The sequence below is a fragment of the Lampetra planeri genome, unplaced genomic scaffold, assembly GCF_965212315.1.
Source record: "Lampetra planeri unplaced genomic scaffold, kcLamPlan1.2.h2 scaffold_1053, whole genome shotgun sequence".
Classification (NCBI taxonomy): Eukaryota; Metazoa; Chordata; class Hyperoartia; order Petromyzontiformes; family Petromyzontidae; genus Lampetra; species Lampetra planeri.
Genome location: NW_027613763.1, coordinates 12,635 through 33,962, shown reverse-complemented (window position 1 = coordinate 33,962; position 21,328 = coordinate 12,635). Strand labels below are relative to the sequence as shown.

The 21,328-nt window shown below is 45.0% G+C and overlaps 6 non-coding genes across 6 annotated transcripts; all 6 read left to right on the top strand.

Annotated features, from left to right (window-relative positions):
* The first annotated feature begins 2,812 nt into the window (after nt 1-2,812).
* Nucleotides 2,813-2,884, top strand: TRNAP-UGG (transfer RNA proline (anticodon UGG)). Its single transcript has one exon. It is a non-coding gene; the product is annotated as a tRNA-Pro (tRNA).
* Nucleotides 2,885-3,738: 854 nt separating this feature from the next.
* Nucleotides 3,739-3,955, top strand: LOC144738560 (small nucleolar RNA U3). The gene has a single exon (XR_013589284.1). It is a non-coding gene; the product is annotated as a small nucleolar RNA U3 (small nucleolar RNA).
* A 1,490-nt stretch (nt 3,956-5,445) lies between these two features.
* On the top strand, nt 5,446-5,517 carry TRNAG-UCC (transfer RNA glycine (anticodon UCC)). Its single transcript has one exon. It is a non-coding gene; the product is annotated as a tRNA-Gly (tRNA).
* An 8,922-nt stretch (nt 5,518-14,439) lies between these two features.
* On the top strand, nt 14,440-14,511 carry TRNAP-AGG (transfer RNA proline (anticodon AGG)). The gene has a single exon. It is a non-coding gene; the product is annotated as a tRNA-Pro (tRNA).
* A 3,922-nt stretch (nt 14,512-18,433) lies between these two features.
* Nucleotides 18,434-18,505, top strand: TRNAP-CGG (transfer RNA proline (anticodon CGG)). The gene has a single exon. It is a non-coding gene; the product is annotated as a tRNA-Pro (tRNA).
* A 1,811-nt stretch (nt 18,506-20,316) lies between these two features.
* LOC144738558 (small nucleolar RNA U3) lies at nt 20,317-20,533 on the top strand. Its single transcript, XR_013589282.1, has one exon. It is a non-coding gene; the product is annotated as a small nucleolar RNA U3 (small nucleolar RNA).
* The last annotated feature ends 795 nt before the right edge of the window (nt 20,534-21,328 follow it).

Here is a 21,328-nt window from a genome sequence, read left to right as displayed (position 1 = left end):
GGTAACAGCAGCTTCAGAATAAGTGTCATGCCCTTTCATCATGTGATGTGGCTCCCTCAGTGCAGCCTCCTTATTGGCAAAGGGGAGCATATACACAACACTCAAATAATGCACTGGTTCGTGGGTTTGAGCCCCACATACAGCGCTGGGGAATTCTTTGAGGGCAATGGAATCTCACTTTACTATCTGGTTTGCGCAATCCTCAATCTGAAGTATTAAATGAATCAATCCTGAGCTGATTTCTAGATTGCATGATGACTGAAACATCAAGGAAAATATACTTTGAATGTGTTTGGCATAATACATGTAGTGATTAATATAAGACAAATGATGGGGTCAATCATGTCTTCCTTGCTTCAACAAAGATGGCCGGCTGGCTTGGAAGGGAGCTATGCTAACCCACTATACCACCATTGCCACAAAAATAATGTTGGAGTTGGAATTCAACATGAAAGGGGGCAGTCTCCAGGTATACGGCTGGTTTTACACTGCAGCTCTGTGTCATATGAATATCACAAGTCATCAGCATGGTCAGAAAGACCAAAACACTTAAAGAAACACACAGACCAGTACGATCTCTTCCACTCACTCAGTCACACCACCCGCTGGAACACAAATTAGGAGTCATTCAGACCGTGAACCACAGGGCACAAAGTGGTCCGACCAGGGCGGAAGGGAAGCACAAAGAGAGAACCCCTGTCAGGGAGGCTCTCAAGAGCTGTGATTACCCTAACTGGGCGTTCTCCAAATCCAACAAAAAGAAGGTCACTAACAAACAAGACAACAAACGCAAGAGGAAGAGTGTGGTCATGCCATACGTCTCTGGTGTATCAGAGAAACTAAGGAGGATGTTTAACGAATACAATTTCACATTTCAAACCCAGCAACACCCTGAGACAGAGACTAGTCCCACCAAAAGGACAAGACACCCAGACACAAGCTGGACAATGTTGCGTATGCCGTCAGTGTAGTGAGGAGTGCACTGACCTGTATGTTGGGGAAACTAAACAACCGTTACACAGGCGCATGGCTCAACACAGGAGAGTTCACCTACACTTAAAGGACAAAGGTCATTCCTTTGAGGATGACAATGTTCACATTTTGGCCAGGGAGGACTGATGGTTTGAGAGAGGATTAAAAGTTAAATTAGAAAAACCCTCTCACAATACACAATTTATACACACAATATACACAATACACAATAATACACAATTTATCTGACACTTACAACGCAGTCTTAGGATCTCTCCCCAAGAGGATCAAAAACCATTCAGACACCTGCAGCTCCAATCACTCAGCGACCCAATGCCTTACAGGTGACTCTGACAACAATGGAGGGAGACCCGACACTCACCACCCCTTTCAGGTAAGCCAATGGCTTATCGACTCTCAGATGACTGACAGCCAGGGAGGGTGACCCGATACTCACACTCCTTCGTGTGAGGTAACAACTCAACTTAATATTAGTAGCAGGACTCCCCACTAGTCAGTTCAGAACTGAAGAAGGTTCTCGGATGAGCGGCAAAACATCTCCAAGTAAACCAGAAGCTCAGTTGCCTACGATTTAACCCAGCAAGATACCATGACCTGGATGACTGAGAACCTTCACACTGCCATGTTTTTATTGAAATAACCCAGCTCAGCCAATCACTGGGTCTGACAGAAAAACTGTGATTGCAATAACACAACTAAAGTAAGCGGGAAAGGAATAATAGTAAAAAGAGACGTTATCACTGGAGCCTCTTAGGGCATTTTCGGAATCAAACAATCAAATTGTGGCAATCCCAGAGTGAGGCAGGTGAGGGCATCAGCGCCCCGGAGAGCTCCGTGGTCTCATCTACAGTCCAGCCCTGAGCTTGGCCCTTCAGAACCATGGAGAGTGGCGCCACATGACAAATGGCGACAGCTGAGACTGGAACCCACTGTCTCCTCGGCTCATCCAGGCACTAGATGAGCCGAGGAGACAACAGCTTTTGTGTAGCTCAAGCAGGTGAAGGGAGGGTGACCCGATACTCACACTCCTTCGTGTGAGGTAACAACTCAACTTAATATTAGTAGCAGGACTCCCACTAGTCAGTTCAGAACTGAAGAAGGTTCTCGGATGAGCGGCAAAACATCTCCAAGTAAACCAGAAGCTCAGTTGCCTACGATTTCACCCAGCAAGATACCATGACCTGGATGACTGAGAACCACTGGGTCTGACAGATGACTGAGAACCACTGGGTCTGACAGAAAAACTGTGATTGCAATAACACAACTAAAGTAAGCGGGAAAGGAATAATAGTAAAAAGACTAAAAAAGAGACGTTATCACTGGAGCCTCTTAGGGCATTTCTGGGAATCAAACATCAAATTGTGGCAATCCCAGAGTGAGGCAGGTGAGGGCATCAGCGCCCCGGAGAGCTCCGTGGTCTCATCTACAGTCCAGCCCTGAGCTTGGCCCTTCAGAACCATGGAGAGTGGCGCCACATGACAAATGGCGACAGCTGAGACTGGAACCCACATCAGGACAGGGAGTGTCCTCCTCCCAGCTGCAGGGAATCTGCACTGGATGAGCCGAGGAGACAACAGCTTTTGTGTAGCTCATGCAGGTGAACAGTGTTCATTTAGGGCCATGAAATATCTCCATTTCAGGACGTCTCCGCCGTGCCGGATCGGAGACACAACGCACACGCAGCCGGTGGAAATGGGGGGTGAGAGTCTCTGGGCCCACAGCTCCAGGATCTTCTGGGACACTCGACCGGATTGCAGCCCCAGCATCTGTCAGTTTCTGTCTAGTAATTGTAACTATACAAATAACCTGCAAGTGTAGTGGCTTGTTGGTCTAGTGGTATGATTCTTGCTTTGGGTGCAAGAGGTCCTGGGTTCAATTCCCAGACAAGCCCTTACAAGTTGTTCACTGTACTGCAAGTTCCACATGTAAGATAGGAGCAATCTGGCCTTGTGACATTTGGGCATTTCTGTGTGCTGCCTACGTTTCAGGTAGGGTCTTTTCACTGTTATTCCTTTCCCAATGACCTTAACTACTTAAAGAAACCAACTCAAGGCTAACCTAACAAACTAAAGAAAAGATCCCTGAAAGCAGGGGCCTATACCAAAAAGCAGGATTTTGATTTTAGCGAGATAACTTCAGTGTTGATCCTAGATCTTCCGTACCACGAAGCCGGATTTTCGTTTCATCAAGACTTGTCTCATGGTAATTTACTCTGAAAAACTATCCTGCTCTGGAGCAGGATAACTGTCTGGATTGAATCTGATCCCGTGAAAGCACCACCCACTGGCCAATCAGATGTCCGGAAAAGCAGTGACCTACCCATTCCTCCACGTAAGGCAAGTTACGGCGTGAAATAATCGTCCGGAGCCGATCTAACGCATTAAATCTCACCGAATCTCACACCCTGGAACATAGACAGTGTATAGGTTGTTGTATTTAGTTTGCCGTATTTTCCGTAGTTTCCTTTGTTAAATAAACTTTATAATATTCTAGTTCCCTTCCCTCTTGCATTTGTGGTCAGGGAGTTGAGACAGCCCTGACAATGTATTGAAAGTGAATATTGTGATTAAAATAAGTTACAGATAATATAATGTGGAGAACTTCAGTTCAGTTATGTCAGACGCTTGATTGGCTGAGGTCATTTCCATAAACACATGGCAGCGGAGTCTATTAATCCCAGGAAGGAACCCTGAGTGAGAGTCACTCTGTAGGGAGTGAGGTTCGCTTTCAGTCCTCTGATGTATTCAGACTATATTTTCAAGGATCATTTCAATAGTTTCTGACTTGAGAAATGTGTTTCTTTAAGTGTTTGGTCTTGCTAACCATGATGATGAGTCATGATGTTCCTCTCTATGCTTGAAGCTGACAGTGAACAATGATTCGCTTCATTTGTTCGCTGTTGTTGATGATCTGTTGTTGGTTCATCTTGAAGCAACAATGGGAGGAATGTGTTCAGAATGGTTGTCTATTGTTCAGTATTTGTTAATGCAGATACAAGGAATCAGTATTACATTCTTTAAGTCAGTTTGCAAGAGGACACACTGTAGATAACATCTCAAATCTCTCAAAATATATTTTTCCTAAACTGTGTTCATGCACAAAGCACTTTGTCACTTGAAACATGTTTTACTTCATTTAAAATTTTTATTTTTGGGGCATTTTTGAATGCTTTTTTATCACCTGTTTCAACTAAGGATTTGTCTGAGTTTGCTATAAATTGTGAATTTGAATACAGTACAGGCCAAAAGTTTGGACACACCTTCTCATTCAATGCGTTTCCTTTACTTTCATGACCAACATTTCTTCAAGTCATGACGGCCACTCGTTTCTCTACTTCGCTGATTGGTTCTTGTCATAATATGAATGACTAGTTGTCCAAAAGGGCTGTCGGCTGTGTATCAACATTACTTAAGCACAACACACCACCGATGGTCCCAACCCCATTAATAAGGCCAAAAATTCCACTAATCCTGACGAGGAACAAGTGAAAACCATTTCAGGTGACGACCTCATGAAGCTCATTGAGAGAACACCACCGGTTTGCAGCTCTATCAAAACAGCAAAGGGTGGCCACTTTAAAAAGAAATATAGAAGAAAGAAGAAATATAAAATATCAGACATATTTAGAGTTATTTCACACTTTTTTGTTAAATACATAATTCCACATGGGTTCATTCATAGTTCTGATGGCTTCAGTGAGAGTCTACAATGAAAATAAAGGGGCCACATTGAACGAGAAGGTGTGTCCAAACTTTTGGCCTGTACTGTATGTCACATCGCAAACTCTTCCTCTACATTCTGACGATTCCTCCGTCTTCCCTTTTGTCTCCTAGGCTCATCCAGCACCGATTCCCTGCAGCTGGGAGGGAGGACACTCCCCGTCCTGATGAGGGTTCCAGTCTCAGCTGTCGCAATTTGTCGTGTGGTGCCGCTCTCCATGGTTCTGAAGGGCCAAGCTCAGGGCTGAGCTGTAGGTGCGAGCACGGCGCTCTCCGGGGGTGCTGATGCCCTCACCTGCCTCACTCCTGGGTTGCCACAATCTGAACACTGGATGTCACTAGAGGCAGCAGATAGGCTGAGAAGACACAGGACAACAACAACAACAACAACCATCAACTGGGCACAGGTGAGTCTGTCAGGAGGTTCTTCTCCCTCTCTGACAGGCTCTGGCCCCACAGCTCCAGGATCTTCTGCGATCTTCTGAGTGAGAGTCACTCTGTGAGGAGTGAGGTTCAGTTTCACTCCTCTAACATTCAGACTATGCTTTCAGGGATTGTTTCTTTAGTTTGTTAGGTTAGCCTTGAGAAATGGGTTTTTTTTAAGTGTTTGGACTTGCTGACCATGATGATGACTTGTGATGTTCATATGACACAGAGCTGCAGTGTAAAGCTAGCTGCATACCTGGAGACTGACCCCTTCATGTGGAATTCCAGCTCCATCTTCCATTTTGTGGCGATGGTGGTATAGTGGTAAGCATAGCTGCCTTCCAAGCAGTTGACCCGGGTTCGATTCCTGGCCATCGCAGATGTCATATGGGTGGTTTGATCGACCTCTTCTTGAATGTTTGTTCATGCAAGGAAGACTTGATAATACCCCATCATTTGTCTTAGATTGATAACTACATGTATTATGCCTAACACATTCAAAGTATACTCTCCCTCATCTTTCAGTAATACAGAAATCAGTTCAGGATTAATTCATTTAATACTTCGGATAGAGCAAACCAGATAGTAAAGTGAGATTCCATTGCCCGCAAAGAATTCTCCATATGAAGGGAGTAATCACAATCTCATGAAGGCCCCATGGGACCTCATTGCTCCTAGTTTAGGATTAAAGTGAAGTAAAGAACTTTACATGTGAAACTTGCAGGACAACGAGCAACTCTTAAGGGCCTGTCTGGGAATTGAACCCAGGGCCTATTGCACCTAAATTAAGAATCATACCACTAGACCAAGAAGCCACGAACGTGGCAGGTTATTTGGATAGTTACAATTACTAGACAGAAACTGACAGACGATGGGGCTGCAGTCCAGTCGAGTATCCCAGAAGATCCTGGAGCAAAAGAACTGCACCCGACCCCATCGACCCATTCTTGGAGATGATCCTGAGCCCACTTTTTCCAGTGTTCTTTCTGCGACCTGGAAGAAACTACTTTCCATATTTTCACTGAGATTTGAATAAACCGGAATCAGATTACTTACTCGACTTCCCTTATCCAAATTCTCTCTGCATACATTTGTCAACGCTCTCAAAAAGCTCGATCCACATCCTTATCCTAGGTATGCCTCCGATTCCACTTCCACCCCCTTCTTGTGGGTTTATGAGAGCCATCAAACGTCTCTTCTGTCTGGAACGTTCCACTCGTCCACTGATTCTTCCACCTGAATATTGAACTGCTTTCATGTTTCACTTCAGGTTTCAATGGTCAGTTTGTTTCTATGTTCACTGATCATCACAGGTTCTTCACATTTCTAAAATGTCCTGCAGCTTCTTTGGATTTGACGCAGAAAACAAACATGTTGAGGTTCTTTGTGATTTAAAACTGTGACTGCTCCTGTTTCAGTCACTCAGTGTATTTCTACACTGGTTCTTCTGGAGTCCCAAACTTCCCAGAGTTTGTGGCTGGGACACAGTAGACACCTTCCTCTTTCTTTCCAGCTCCATAAAACTGATTGAAGGAAGAGTTGTGATTCAGTAATCGGCTAATATGGTGGCGCGTACACACGCATCGGCTCCTCTCTCATCTGGTAGATCAGTGTTTTTATGTTTTTTCTGTGTGTTTACATAAGTGACGCCTGGTGCCGTGACGCCGTTGTGGTATGTAAACACTGCTCATCACTGGTGGAGGATATGATTATCGAGTGCCGGTCAATCTACCTGCCCAGGGAATTTACTTGTATACTGCTGGTTGCAATATACACCCCCCCTGGCTCCAGCAACCACCGGAGTGAGGCACTGAACGAACTCTACCAGCACATCAGTGGGCAGCAGACAGCCCAACGCCTTCCTCATCCTGGCTGGGAATTTCAACCATGCCAATCCCATGAACGTGTTTCCCAAACCGCATGGTCACATCAACTTCCCCACAAGAGATACCAACATCCAACAACGTCTACACTTCCCATAGAGGAGCCTAAAAAGCCTTCCCTCTCCCCCACATCAGGGCCTCAGACCACACAACTGTCATGCTAATGGCAGCTTAGAGGCCACTGGTTAATGTCAGCAAACCAGCTACTAAGCGGATATGTGAGTGGCCAGAAGGGTCTTAAGAGGCTTTCCAGGACTGCTTTGTCAACACAGACTGGAGCATATACAGACAGGCAGACACCTACAAAAACACCATAGACCTCCAGGAGCACACAGAGACAATCACTGCTTACACAAGGAAGTGCATAGAGAATGTTGCTGATGGGGGAGGTCCACAGGCTCCTTAGGGCTCGAAACGTCGCCTTCAGGGCTGGGGATGTGGTGGGCCTGGAACAGCATCATCTTATCCTGCAGTAAACACATGGACATGCAGGTAGAAGCTCAACTGGTGACCTGGATGTTCATAATACACACATACACTTCATAATAGATAATAGAATAGCTAACTTCAATCATAACGTTTGAATAAACATTCTCAGTTTCATCAGTAGAATAAAAATCATGTTTAGTGTTGATAAATCCTGATGATTGTACGGTTGCCACGACGACCAAAGCTGCTTCATTTCAAAGAACATTGACAATAAAGTAGTATTGAACATACTTTATTGTTATCCAAGGAATGGAGCAATGAAATGTAGCGGGCACCCTGCTTGGTATCATTTCCTCCACATCCCTTTCTCACCCCTTTGTGAATCAGCCCATCTGAGGTCACACCAGCATGACTCCTGCTGACTTCTCTCAACACGGAACCTCCTTATCAAGATGACACCAAGAGCCATCTTGAACGGGCCTCCTTCCTCTAAGTTCACTCTCTGGGCATCAAACCATAAAGATGTCACCTCTGATATTAGACAAACACCTTACAGGGAGAAGAACCTTCCTCCCTTCCACAGTTTACGACTCTGTTTACGACAAAGACCCAAACCTCAAACTCCCCCACTCTCTTCTTTGGGGGCCAAACTGAACTCCAGACCTTTTCCTGCATTCCTGAGCAGGACTGAGACTCTGAGATCCCTTTGTTTCATTTGTAACCTAACAAATGTATTAAACATATTATGTTTCTCATGGTAACGTTATATACTCGTATATAAGAACATTACTTATTTACTACCAGTTTACCAGAGGTTGATATTAGAATCATGGACGTTTTGATGTTTGCTGTTCAACAATGTCTCCTTTTCTGATGACGTACTCTAATCCCTTGCTACAGACTTCACCAGCGTGAAATGTGGAATGCCAATACGTCTTTTCTCGATGTTCTTTCTTCTAGAATGTTCATTCTAGAATCCTTGAACCATTTCATACGTAATCTTCTTACAGGTCCTGATTCTTTCTTATCGTTAGATAAGTAATGATGCTTAGTTATACTAGTTGTACTAGGATACCTAGTCTTTAACCTCATGATACATTGTGTGCCAGTAGTTTACAAGAGTGTACACAAAATTTTTCAAGTTTGTGCCGCACGTTCGTTCAGCTTAGCCTTTGCTTTCTTTCTTCGTAACCAAGTTGTGCCTCTTAAGCTTGAGTATTAGTGCCTAGAGTTAAACCTACGTTTTTACACGTTTATTTTGGAGACTACAACTAGCAAACCGCTTTGTTGTACCAAATCCTATTTTTCTTCTTTTCATTTTTACGAGTTGTAGATTCTTGTCTTAGAGGATCACAAACGCCTAGCCACTGTTTCAGTCCTCTCCACAAACCAATAATCATTTTTGTCAGATTGTGACCAGAACTTTTGACCCAAACTCTGAGCCACCTGCAGTCCAAACTGCATCTGAAGCCTCCAGCGCCATCAGCCAATCACCAGCTAAGGAACCGCTGGCGGGTTGCACTAAGTCGCTGATCAGGAACCGCCATCGGCAGGACCAAACCTCTGGAGAACACGACGCCGTTCAAGGACAACCCACTTTGGAGACATCGCATGCAGAATCCAGCCTCACTGGTTCCCAGCCTCAGCTCCTGAAGTCAAGTAGGCTGTTACATCTCTGAGCTGCTCATAAGAGTTGATGTCAAAAGTCCAGTAACTGACACACACACACACACACGCGCGCACGCACACACACTGCTCATCAGTAGCGATTCTCACATGCGATAGGTTAGTCATTAGTTCAGTTATTAAGGGATTAGTAATTGATCAATAACTTTCTCCTATCACCATCACCCCGAGTTTACCTTTTGTCTTCTTTTACGTTCTGTGTCTGTTCTTTGTTTGTCTTGTGTTTTGTCATTTTAGTGTCATATGTGTGTTATTAGTACTTAGTCAATAAATACATATCTTAAAACTCGTTGTTGCCTGTTTCCTTTGTGTGCAGAGACATGATCCATTGAATCTAAAAGATCCCCTGTGCTGCCCATGAACAAAACTGGGTTATTGCTAAAGAAACCAGAAAACATGTTTCCCCCTTTCTTTCAGCTGGACTCTACCAACTAAGCTATTGAAGGAGGGAGAGTGAAATAGTTGTGGCTGGTGGTTAACATGTGTATTTAAGAAGAGCACCTTTTCAATAACCAGGAATCAAGCCCTGGTCAACTGTGTGGTAGGCAGCTGACCACTTCACCACCATTGCCATGCAACATTTCAATTTCAATTTCAACAGCTTAATGTCCATACATCATAGCTGGTTAGACACACACAGGAAGGTTAGGAGAAAAAGCTAGAGAGGCTAGATTGGGATGGTTTGGACATGTGCAGAGGAGGGACAGTGGATACATTGGTAGGAGAATGTTAGAGATGGAGTTGCTAGGTAGGAGACAGAGAGGAAGGCCAAAGAGGAGGTTTATAGATGCAGCGAGGGAGGACATGGAAGAAGTTGGAGTCACAGTAGAGGATACAGAGAACAGGGAAAGATGGAAATTGATGATTCGCTGTGGCAAACCCTGAAGAGGGACAAGCCGAAAGAAGAAGAAGAAGAAGAAGAAGAAGAAGAAGAAGTTCTATTGAACCCCAGACATTTGCACTAGGGTCATATATACTGAACACTATACCAATAAGAAGTGGTAGGTCTATTTCCAGTGCTGCAAAAAGGAAATGAAGACCCAAGTGTATCAAATAAAGTTCCTTCAGCACATAGAATGGCTATAATGCAGCACCTTCATGTAAGTTTGGACCTCCTGAAGAGTTTTGATGGCTAAAGAAGAAACAGACCCAAAGAAATTCCACCAGAATGACAACCTCGAGGGAGAAAGAGGAAAAACTGAGCTGACACAACGAGCAAAAACTTTTGATGTTGATATAAAAATGACAATAGACCCCTCTGATATATCTGGTACAGCTCCCCTGCCAACACCAGGGAACCCCTTCCTGATGATGAACCGCTGACAATGGCACCCCATATGGAGAAGGAACCCTCCCAGACAGAAACATAAAGGCCATGGACATTCATTGCCATGGTTGGACATCTGTCAGGTTGGGCTGACAGACGGAGCAGATAAGTGGATCAGTGTCTTTGAAGATAGCACGGGAGGACTGAAGCTGTCTGTGGGAGACATCGAAGCCATCCTGATGAACAGCTGAACACGCCACTACAGCATCCACTACAACGGATGGGTGAATAAAGGCAACCATCAATAGACATAAACACGATTCCAGAGAAATCAGGCTTTACAGGTCCAGTGTATGGAAAGCTACGTGAGAAACACCCATCCAAACGAGATCCATCAAGACTGTAGAGGGAAACATTAGAAGATGATGAAAGTCCGGCGCAGATCCTCCATGACTCAAAGAAGGTGGAAAGAAGAAACAGGAGATGAATGGAATGGCACTTTACTATCTGGCTTGCGCAATCCTCAATCTGAAGTAATAGTAAAATATACTTTGAATGTGTTTGGCATAATACATGTAGTGATTAATATAAGACAAATGATGGGGTCAATCATGTCTTCCTTGCTTCAACAAAAGATGGCCGGGAATCGAATACAAGTCAACTGCTTGGAAGGGAGCTATGCTCACCACTATACCACCATTGCCACACAAATAATGTTGGAGTTGGAATTCAACATGAAAGGGGGCAGTCTCCAGGTGTCCGGCTGGTTTTACACTGCAGCTCTGTGTCATATGAATATCACAAGTCATCAGCATGGTCAGCAAGACCAAACACTTAAAGAAACACACAGACCAGTACCATCTCTTCCACTCACTCAGTCACACCACCCGCTGGAACACAAATTAGGCGTCATTCGGACCGTGAACCACAGGGCACAAAGTGTTCCTACCAGGGCAGAAGGGAAGCACAAAGAGAGAACCCCTGTCAGGGAGGCTCTCAAGAGCTGTGATTACCCTAACTGGGCGTTCTCCAAATCCAACAAAAAGAAGGTCTAACAAATAAGACAACAACCGCAAGAGGAAGAGTGTGGTCATGCCATACGTCTCTGGTGTATCAGAGAAACTAAGGAGGATTTTTAACAAACACAATATTCCGGTACATTTCAAACCCAGCAACACCCTAAGACAGAGACTAGTCCACCCCAAGGACAAGACACCCAGACACAAGCTGGACAATGTCGCGTATGCCGTCCAGTGTAGTGAGGAGTGCACTGACCTGTATCTTGGGGAAACTAAACAACCGTTACACAGGCGCATGGCTCAACACAGGAGAGTTCACCTACATTTAAAGGACAAAGGTCATTCCTTTGAGGATGACAATGTTCACATTTTGGCCAGGGAGGACTGATGGTTTGAGAGAGGATTAAAAGTTAAATTAGAAAAACCCTCTCACAATACACAATTTATACACACAATATACACAATACACAATACACAATAATACACAATTTATCTGACACTTACAACGCAGTCTTAGGATCTCTCCCCAAGAGGATCAAAAACCATTCAGACACCTGCAGCTCCAATCACTCAGCGACCCAATGCCTTACAGGTGACTCTGACAACAATGGAGGGAGACCCGACACTCACACCCCTTTCAGGTAAGCCAATGGCTTATCGACTCTCAGATGACTGACAGCCAGGGAGGGTGACCCGATACTCACACTCCTTCGTGTGAGGTAACAACTCAACTTAATATTAGTAGCAGGACTCCCCACTAGTCAGTTCAGAACTGAAGAAGGTTCTCGGATGAGCGGCAAAACATCTCCAAGTAAACCAGAAGCTCAGTTGCCTACGATTTAACCCAGCAAGATACCATGACCTGGATGACTGAGAACCTTCACACTGCCATGTTTTTATTGAAATAACCCAGCTCAGCCAATCACTGGGTCTGACAGAAAAACTGTGATTGCAATAACACAACTAAAGTAAGCGGGAAAGGAATAATAGTAAAAAGAGACGTTATCACTGGAGCCTCTTAGGGCATTTCTGGGAATCAAACAATCAAATTGTGGCAATCCCAGAGTGAGGCAGGTGAGGGCATCAGCGCCCCGGAGAGCTCCGTGGTCTCATCTACAGTCCAGCCCTGAGCTTGGCCCTTCAGAACCATGGAGAGTGGCGCCACATGACAAATGGCGACAGCTGAGACTGGAACCCACTGTCTCCTCGGCTCATCCAGGCACTAGATGAGCCGAGGAGACAACAGCTTTTGTGTAGCTCAAGCAGGTGAACAGTGTTCATTTAGGGCCATGAAATATCTCAATTTCTTTACATTATATTATCCATCCATCCATCTATCCGGGGCCGGGGTGCAGCAGCCTAAGAAGGGACACCCAGACTTCTCTATCCCAGGACACCTCCTCCAGCTCTTCCGGGAGGTCCCCAAGGCGTTCCCAAGCCAGCCGAGTGACATAGTCCTGGGTCTTCCCCGGGGTCTCGTGCCAGTGGGACATGCCTGGAACACTTCCCTCGGGAGGCAGCCAGGGGGCATCCGATACAGATGCCCGAGCAACCTTAGCTGGCTCTTCTCGATGTGAAGGAGCAACAGCTCTACTCTGAGCTCCACTCTGAGCTCCTCCCAGGTGACAGAGCTCCTCACCCAATGTCTAAGGGAGTGTCCAAGACATACGGCTGAGTGCCAGATGACACAACTGCAAAGTCGATCATTGACATCCAGACTAGGGTGTCCTGGTGCTACGTGTGCCTATGGACACCCTTATGCTCGAACATGGTGTTTGTTATGGACAAACTGTGACCAGCACAGAAGTCCAGCAACAGAACACAGCTCGGGTTCACATCAGGGATGCCGTTCCTCCCAATCACTCCCCTGCAGGTGATACTGTCGCGGCTCACGTGGGCGTTGATGTCCCCCAGAAGAACGATGGAGTCCCCAGTTGGAGCACCTTCCAGTACTCCTCCCAGGTCCTCCAAGAAGGCTGGGTACTCTGCACTGCATTCAGACAACATTTGTCTGAAGGTGCTCTGGATTTAGTTGGTAAAAGTGCCTGTCTAGCAAACGGGAGATCCTGTGTTTATACCCAGCAATGCCTCATTGTTATTCAGAGTTTTTTTATGGAAGCTGCAAACTTCATATAGCTTCATTTAGGATCTCGCACAGGGTTCTGCAAACTTTACTATCAAGAGAGCCATTTCTCCCTCATTCTGTGAAAGAGAGTCTGGAGCCATAACAAAAACTACATTTATAAACTTTTAAAAGTTTTAATCTTTTCTTAATCTGTCTTCCTAGTCATTCACCAGATGTCTTCATCTTAAAGGTTGCTGATGCATGAAAGACTTGATTAAACACATTTGTGTTAGATTGATCATTGCGTGTATGATGCCAAATGTTAAAACACATTATGGTAAAACACATTCAAGATCAAGGGTGTCAAACTGTGGTCCTACAGGTTTTAGATGTCATCCTGCTCCTACGTCACCTGAATCAGTTTCTGTGAAGTTCTAGTGAGGCCCGGTAACGCGATGCTGATTTGAATATTTGAATCAGGCGTGTAAGAGCAGGGTGACATCTAAAACTTGCTGGACAGAGGCTTGGCAGGGACCAAAGAATGGTCCAAAATTCACACCATGGAATATAATGGGAGAAGCGAGAGGACCCTGTCCCTGTGCCCACGTGGTGGAGGGCCTGTTGCTCAGCCCGACCTTGTGGATCCTTTTCACACAGTTCTCATACGTAGAGAATCTTTCTGTCCACTCTGTGCAGGGTCAGTCTCTGCTTGCCCTTTGTTTTCAGGAGGGGCCTGGTCAGCTGTCCCAGCCCTGGGCTCAGGATCATCTCCGGGAAGGGGTCAGAAGGGTCCAGTGTGGTCCTTTTGGTCCAATAGTCCATCAGGAGATTCTTCTCCCTCTCTGAGAGTCTCTGGGCCCACAGCTCTGGGATGCTCGACTGGACTGCAGCTGTATCATCTGTCAGTTTCTGTCTAGTAATTGGGACGATACACACAATATTGGTACTTTGTGGCTTGTTGGTCTAGTGGTATGATTCTTGCTTAGGGTGCAAGAGGTCTTGGGTTCAATTCCCAGACAAGCCCTTTGTGTCAACACAGTTCTTTTAGTGTTTTTATGATTATTCTCTTCCCACTGACCTTTGTTGTGTTATTGCAGTCACAGTTGTTTTGTCAGATGCAGTGATTGGCTGAGCTGGGTCATTTCAATAAACACATGGCAGTGGAGTCTGTTGATGGCAGGATGGAACCCTGAGTGAGAGTCACTCTGTGAGGAGTGAGGTTCAGTTTCAAGATCTTGTCTGAGATCTATAGCTTGCTTTTTTTATTTTGGAAAAATAAGGAAAAAAACAAATCAGAGGGCATAGTCATACACTCACTGAGAATCAGTGCCTACAGTCTGTGTGTGCGCCTTGTCTGTCTGCCTGTGTGTGAGTGAGGACAAAAAAACAAGGAAGCGACAGTGCACGCTGTTCTCAACTCCGCCCCCGCCCCTCTCTGCCTGTGTCTCTCTTCCACTGCCCCTCTCTGTCTCTTTCTCTGAACAGGGAAAGAGAGAAAATGGCACAATTATTTTTCCCCCCTCCCGCGATCTTGGAGCCTCTGATCACCAAATAAAGTTGCTAGTTGCTTTTTCTCTCTCTCTCTCTACTCTTTCTTGCTAGGGGTGTCCAGAAAGTAGCTAAAAATAGCGACAAAGTCGCTAAGTTGGCAACACTGCTGTCTGTGGTCCAGGGTGTGAGAATTGGTAAAATTCTGTGAAATTTAACGGGTTAGATCGGTCCCGGAAGATTCTTTCACACCATAACTAGGTGGAGGAATGGGCAGGTCACTGTTTTTCCGGACATCTGATTGGCCACTGGGTGGTGCTGTTTACAGGATCAGATTCAATCCAGACAGTTATCCTGCTCCGGAGCAGGATAGTTTTTCAGAGTAAACTACCATGGAGACAGGTCTTGATTAAACGAAATACGGCTTCGTGTTACAGGCCCCTGGACTGGTGGAGCCTGTTGCAGGGCTGGCGCTGGCGTATAGGACGGTTGCTATGTTATTGGTGGATACATACAAGGTGGTTGCTGTTCAGCTGCTTGTGGAGCTGTGTAGGGCTGATGTTGGATGTGTGGGGTTGCTGGTATACTCTGGGGTGTTGCTGTAGTGACCACAGGGGCTTGGGTTGCTGTCATTTGCAGGTGCAGTCTTGGGCTCTTCAGATGTGACTGCTATTTTCTGGTATTTGACTTTGTCCTTTTTTTTTGGATATTTCTCCAATCTGGAGTTGGGTCAGTTTATCAATTGTTTCTTACTTTGTGCTTCTCTGTCCAACTTTTACCCTGTGCATATGTTCACAAAGGGCAATATATGTTCAGAGTAGCGAGTCCATCCTATCTTCATCAATCCTACAACATTGTTCAGTTTGTTGCACACGCCTTTTGGTAGGGCGTTCCTCACATACATTTTGAACATTTTAAACATTCCATTCATTTCCTATTTCTTCTTTCAGTCTTCAGTCCTCCCGTGCATTCTTCAAAGACGTCCCCTCAGCAACTCCTGTGCTGGTCACAGTGATGTCAGAGGTGATTTTCTACAGCCTTACATCCTGTGATGGCCTGTGGACTAGTTGTTCACCTACCTGCAAGTCCACGTGTTTAGATGATGCTGTTCAAGGCCCACTACGTCCCCAGCCCTGAAGGCGACGTTTCAAGCCCTGAGGAGCCCGTGGACCTCCCCCATCAGCATTATCGTCTATGCGCTTCCTTCTGTAGTCAGTGACCGTCTATGTGTTTTTGTAGTGGCTGCCTGTCTGAATATGCTCCAGTTTGTGGTGACAAAGCAGTCCTGGACAGCCTCTGAAGACCCCTCTGGCCACACACATATCCACTTAGTAGCTGGTTTGGTGACATTAACTAGTGGCCTGTAAGCTGCCATTAGCATGACAGTTGTGTGGTCTGAGGCCCTGATGTGGGGTAGAGGGAAGGCTTTGTAAGCTCCTCTATGGGAAGTGTGGACATTCACCAGGATGTTGTTACCTCTTGTGGGGAAGTTGATGTGACCATGCGGGTTGGGAAACACGTTCTTGGGATTAATGTGGTTGAAATCCCCAGACAGGATCAAGGCATCAGGGTTTGTTTGTTCTTGGGAACAGTTGGAACATGGAATCACAAACACTGACTGACACATGGACATTGTCTTATGCCCCCTCCTTTGTTGAGAGAGGGTTTTTCCACTTTAACAAAAATCACCTCTTTAAATATTCTCTCAAACCATCAGTCCTCCATTAGACCACCATCACCACACAGCGACACAAATTTGGCATGCAAGGGATGTGGGCAGTCTTGAAGTATTCGGCTGTCTTTACACTGCGGCTCTGTGTCATAAAGGGCTGACGTAGTGAGTTGAGTCCCACCAATCAACTGAGCAGCCCATTGTATGATTCTTACTCTACTTCCCTTAATCAAAGAGTTTGATCGAATACCTGTGGGATTTTAACGAAGGAGTTACAGACGAGGAGCGCTATGTGGGTGGCGAGGTAGGGGTGGTATAAAAACATGTGAGAGGATGGGGCAGGCGATAAATATAGAGCAGCGGAGAAGTGTAGCAGATTTTTCGAAAACAAGGATCGTGCAGCAGGGCATCACCTTACCACACAGTTCAACATCGAGCTCCAAATAACCCAAACACATAGTTTGAGAGCTGTCTTTGTTTCTCCTCCCGTCTCCTCCTGTTCTCCCTTTCCTTCCCCCCATACAATCAATCCTCCAGTCCTGTCTCCCCCCTGTTGTATCGTTGTATATCGTGAGCCTAATAGTTAACTACGCTACATAGTTGCTACATAGCAGCCTAGGAAATTATGCTATTATACTAACGATATGTAATTTCAGACGGGTGATTGCTGACGCTCTGTGTATTCCGGTACATGTGACAATAAAGGCAATCCATTTCATTCTATTTCATTCCACTCCGAGACCTTACAATGACCCACTGATTTGAATCAGATGTGCAAGAGCAGGCAGACCTTCAGGATAGGTGGCCCTAGAGGAATACTTTCTACACCCCGTGCAATAGCTGATTGGTCACCATAAATCACCCATGAGGTGTGTTTTTTTGTTGTATTTTTGCTTTTTTAAACAACAAATATGTTACTGCTCCATACAGGAATTCATAATTATATGGTAATTCTGGGCTGGTATCCATGGCTCGAGAAGACAACTATGTACTCCCACTGGACAGAATGTAAAACTGCTGGTTGGCTGGATCTCAGAACAAATGCAGCCTGTGCCTGCACTCCCAAAAGGATGAAGATGTGCATTTGTTTGTTCCATCCACTATCGTCCATATTCTTGTGAGATCTTCACACAACCTGATTCTCTGGGTCAATTTTTTTTTTCACACTAACCGTAACGTACGTACACACACACACACACATTTGACAAAGCAAAACATATCTACATACATACATACACACACATATACAGCATATGTATAGGCATGCTTATACACAACCAAAGAAGAATGTTGCGCTGACCAGGCTTTTGAGCTTGAGTTATTAGTTGTGCATTTGTTTATTAGGGTGGCCCTCATAAACCCACAAGGAGAAGTGGAATCAGAGACATACCTAGGATAAGGATGTGGTTCAAGCTTTTTGAGAGAGTTGACAAATGTATGTAGAGAGAATTTGGATAAGGGAAGAAAAATAAGTAATGTGATTACTAATCTGAGGTTTATTGTTCAAATCACAGTGAAACTATGAAAGTAGTTTCTTCCAGGTCAGAAAGGTCAGAAAGAACACTTATTGGAAAAAGTGGGCTCAGGATCATCTCCAGGAATGGGTCAGTGGGGTCGGGTGCAGTTCTTTTGGTCCATTAGTCTGTCAGAAGGTTCTTCTCCCTCTCTGAGAGTCTCTGGGCCCACAGCTCCAGGATCTTCTGGGACACTCGACCGGACTGCAGCCCCAGCATCTGTCAGTTTCTGTCTAGTAATTGTAACTATACAAATAACCTTCCAGAGTTGTGGCTTGTTGGTCTAGTGGTATGATTCTTGCTTCGGGTGCAAGAGGTCCTGGGTTCAATTCCCAGACAAGCCCTTAAAAGTTGTTCACTATATTGTCAGTTCCACATGTAAGATGGGAGCATTCTGGCAATAGCAATGACCTACCCTGTTCCTCCATCTAAGACAAGTTGTGGTGTGAAAGAATCTTCCGAGACCTGTTAAACCTCACTGAGTTTGATGGATTCTCACACCCTGGACAGACAGTATACATCGCCTTAAGGTTCTTTGACACGGGCCACTTCCTTTACTCAGTGGGAGATGTGGGGCGACTCATCCGAAACACCGTCTGTCAGTGGTCCATCAAGTCTCCTGAGATCTCACTGATTTAAAAGATGATTTAATCGTCTTCACTTTCCAGATGTGATGGTCCTCCCTGCCACTGTACGGCACTGTGCCAGCAGACGTGTGTGCTGTTGCTGAGTGGCTGTACGCATCTGTTTTAGCAGGTGCCTGACCATGCCTCTTCCTTGGGTGAGGAGAACGTGGTGGCTGCGAGCAGGGTTGGTGGGAACAGCGTGTGCTTCGATGTACTAACTTGGCCATAAAAGGTAAGGCACTTTGCCTGTGTGTCCTCGCCATGCAGGTGCACAGTCGGCATCATGTGCGCATTGGTGACATGAGGGTTGTGAGGGAACAGTTGGCCTTTGTGTGCAGCAGGACAGCTGGATTTGTGCGGGGCCGGGTGTGGTCACTTCCTGTCTCCCTTGGTGAGTCGCCGTTGTTTCTCCGATGGCTTTATGCACAGCTCTCGACTCATAAATGTATTGCCTCCCTTGCAAGGGTACAGCCATAGGCACATCGCGGTTATCGGCTTCAGAGTTGCGGGGTTCATCGCCATTTTCCAGCATTAACCTCTGCAGTCGGTGCGAGGCCAGTGTTGCCAACTCCCCAGCATCGGAAGTAGCTATTGGCCCGCCCAGATAGAATCTAAAAGTCGCTAGACGAGCGAGCAGTCCAATCCCGCGATTTTGGAGCCTCTGATCACCAAAAAAAGTCACTAGATTTGTCGCTAATCGCTTTTGTCTAATTTTCTCACTAGGGGGGTCCAGAAAGTAGCTAAAAATAGCGACAAAGTAGCTAAGTTGGCATGCGCGAGGCGCTCTGTCTCCCGTCCATGCGCTGATGATTGTGATTGGTCTGCTGCCTCGGAGCACACCTCTTATACATGTGTGTTCACAGGTCTTGATGAGACAAAGATGGATTGAATTAGGGAGTTGATATCCAGCTTCGTGGTACCGATGATCCTGATCGCCATGATCTCGCTAAGTCAGATCAATGGAGTTGATCCAGGACTTATTAATCGAGCTTCGTGGTACAAGCCCCAGGTGTTGAGGTTGATTTCCCTTCACCCATGTATGAAGGTTCAGAGTAGATCCTGGTCATCATGTAACATTTCTTCCGCCTTTCTTCCCTGTAAACAACACAAATAACATTTCCTCATATTTGTGTATTGAAAGTGAATATTGTGATTAAAATTAGTTACAGATAATATAATGTGGAGAACTTCAGTACAGATACTTAAAGGAACTCTGTTCACCTGCATGAGCTACACAAAACTTTTCACTCACAATGTGTTGGACTTCATATTAAATATTAACTTTTCATTTAGTTTTAATTGTGTAACCAGGACTAATTAACTATTAACTGTAACACCGACTGTTTTAGTCTTTTTTATTATTATTCCTTTCCCACTGACCTTCGTTGTGTTGCTGCAGTCACAGTTGTTATGTCAGACGGGTCATTTCCATAAACACATGGCAGTGGAGTGTTTTAATCCCAGGAAGGAACCCTGAGTGATAGTCACTCTGTAAAGAGTGAGGTTCGCTTTCAGTACTCTGATGTACTCAGACTATACTTTCAGGGATCATTTCGATAGTTTCTGACTTGAGAAATGTGTTTCTTTAAGTGTTTGGTCTTGCTAACCATGATGATGAGTCATGATGTTCCTCTCTATGCATGAAGCTGACAGTGAACAATGATTCACTTCATTTGTTCGCTGTTGTTGATGATCGCTTGTTGGTTCATCTTGAAGCAACAATGGGAGGAATGTGTTCAGAATGGTTGTCTGTTGTTCAGTATTTGTTAATGCAGATACAAGGAATCAGTATTACATTGTTTAAGTCAGTTTGCAAGAGGACACACTGTAGACAACATCTCATATCTCTCAAAATATATTTTTCCTAAACTGTGTTCATGCACAAAGCACTTTGTCACTTGAAACATGTTTTACTTCATTTAAAATTTTCATTTTTTATCACCTGTTTCAACTAAGCATTTGTCTGAGTTTGCTATAAATTGTGAATGTGAATACAGTACAGGCCAAAGGTTTGGACACACCTTCTCATTCAATGTGTTTCCTTTGCTTTCACATGACCAACATTTCTTCAAGTCATGACGGCCACTCGTTTCTCTTACTTCGCTGATTGGTTCTTGTCATAATATGACTGACCAGTTGTAAAACAGGGCTGTCGGCTGTGTATCAACATTACTTAAGCACAACACAACTGATGGTCCCAACCCCATTAATAAGGCCAAAATTCCACGAATCCTGACGAGGAACAAGTGAAAACCATTTCAGGTGACAAACTCATGAAGCTCATTGAGAGAACACCACCGGTTTGCAGCTCTAAGGGTGGCCACTTTAAAAAGAAATATAGAAGAAATATAAAATATCAGACATATTTAGAGTTATTTCACACTTTTTTGTTCAGTACATAATTCCACATGGGTTCATTCATAGTTCAGATGGCTTCAGTGAGAGTCTACAATGAAAATAAAGGGGCCACACTGAACGAGAAGGTGTATCCAAACTTTTGGCCTGTACTGTATGTCACATCCCAAACTCTTCCTCTACATT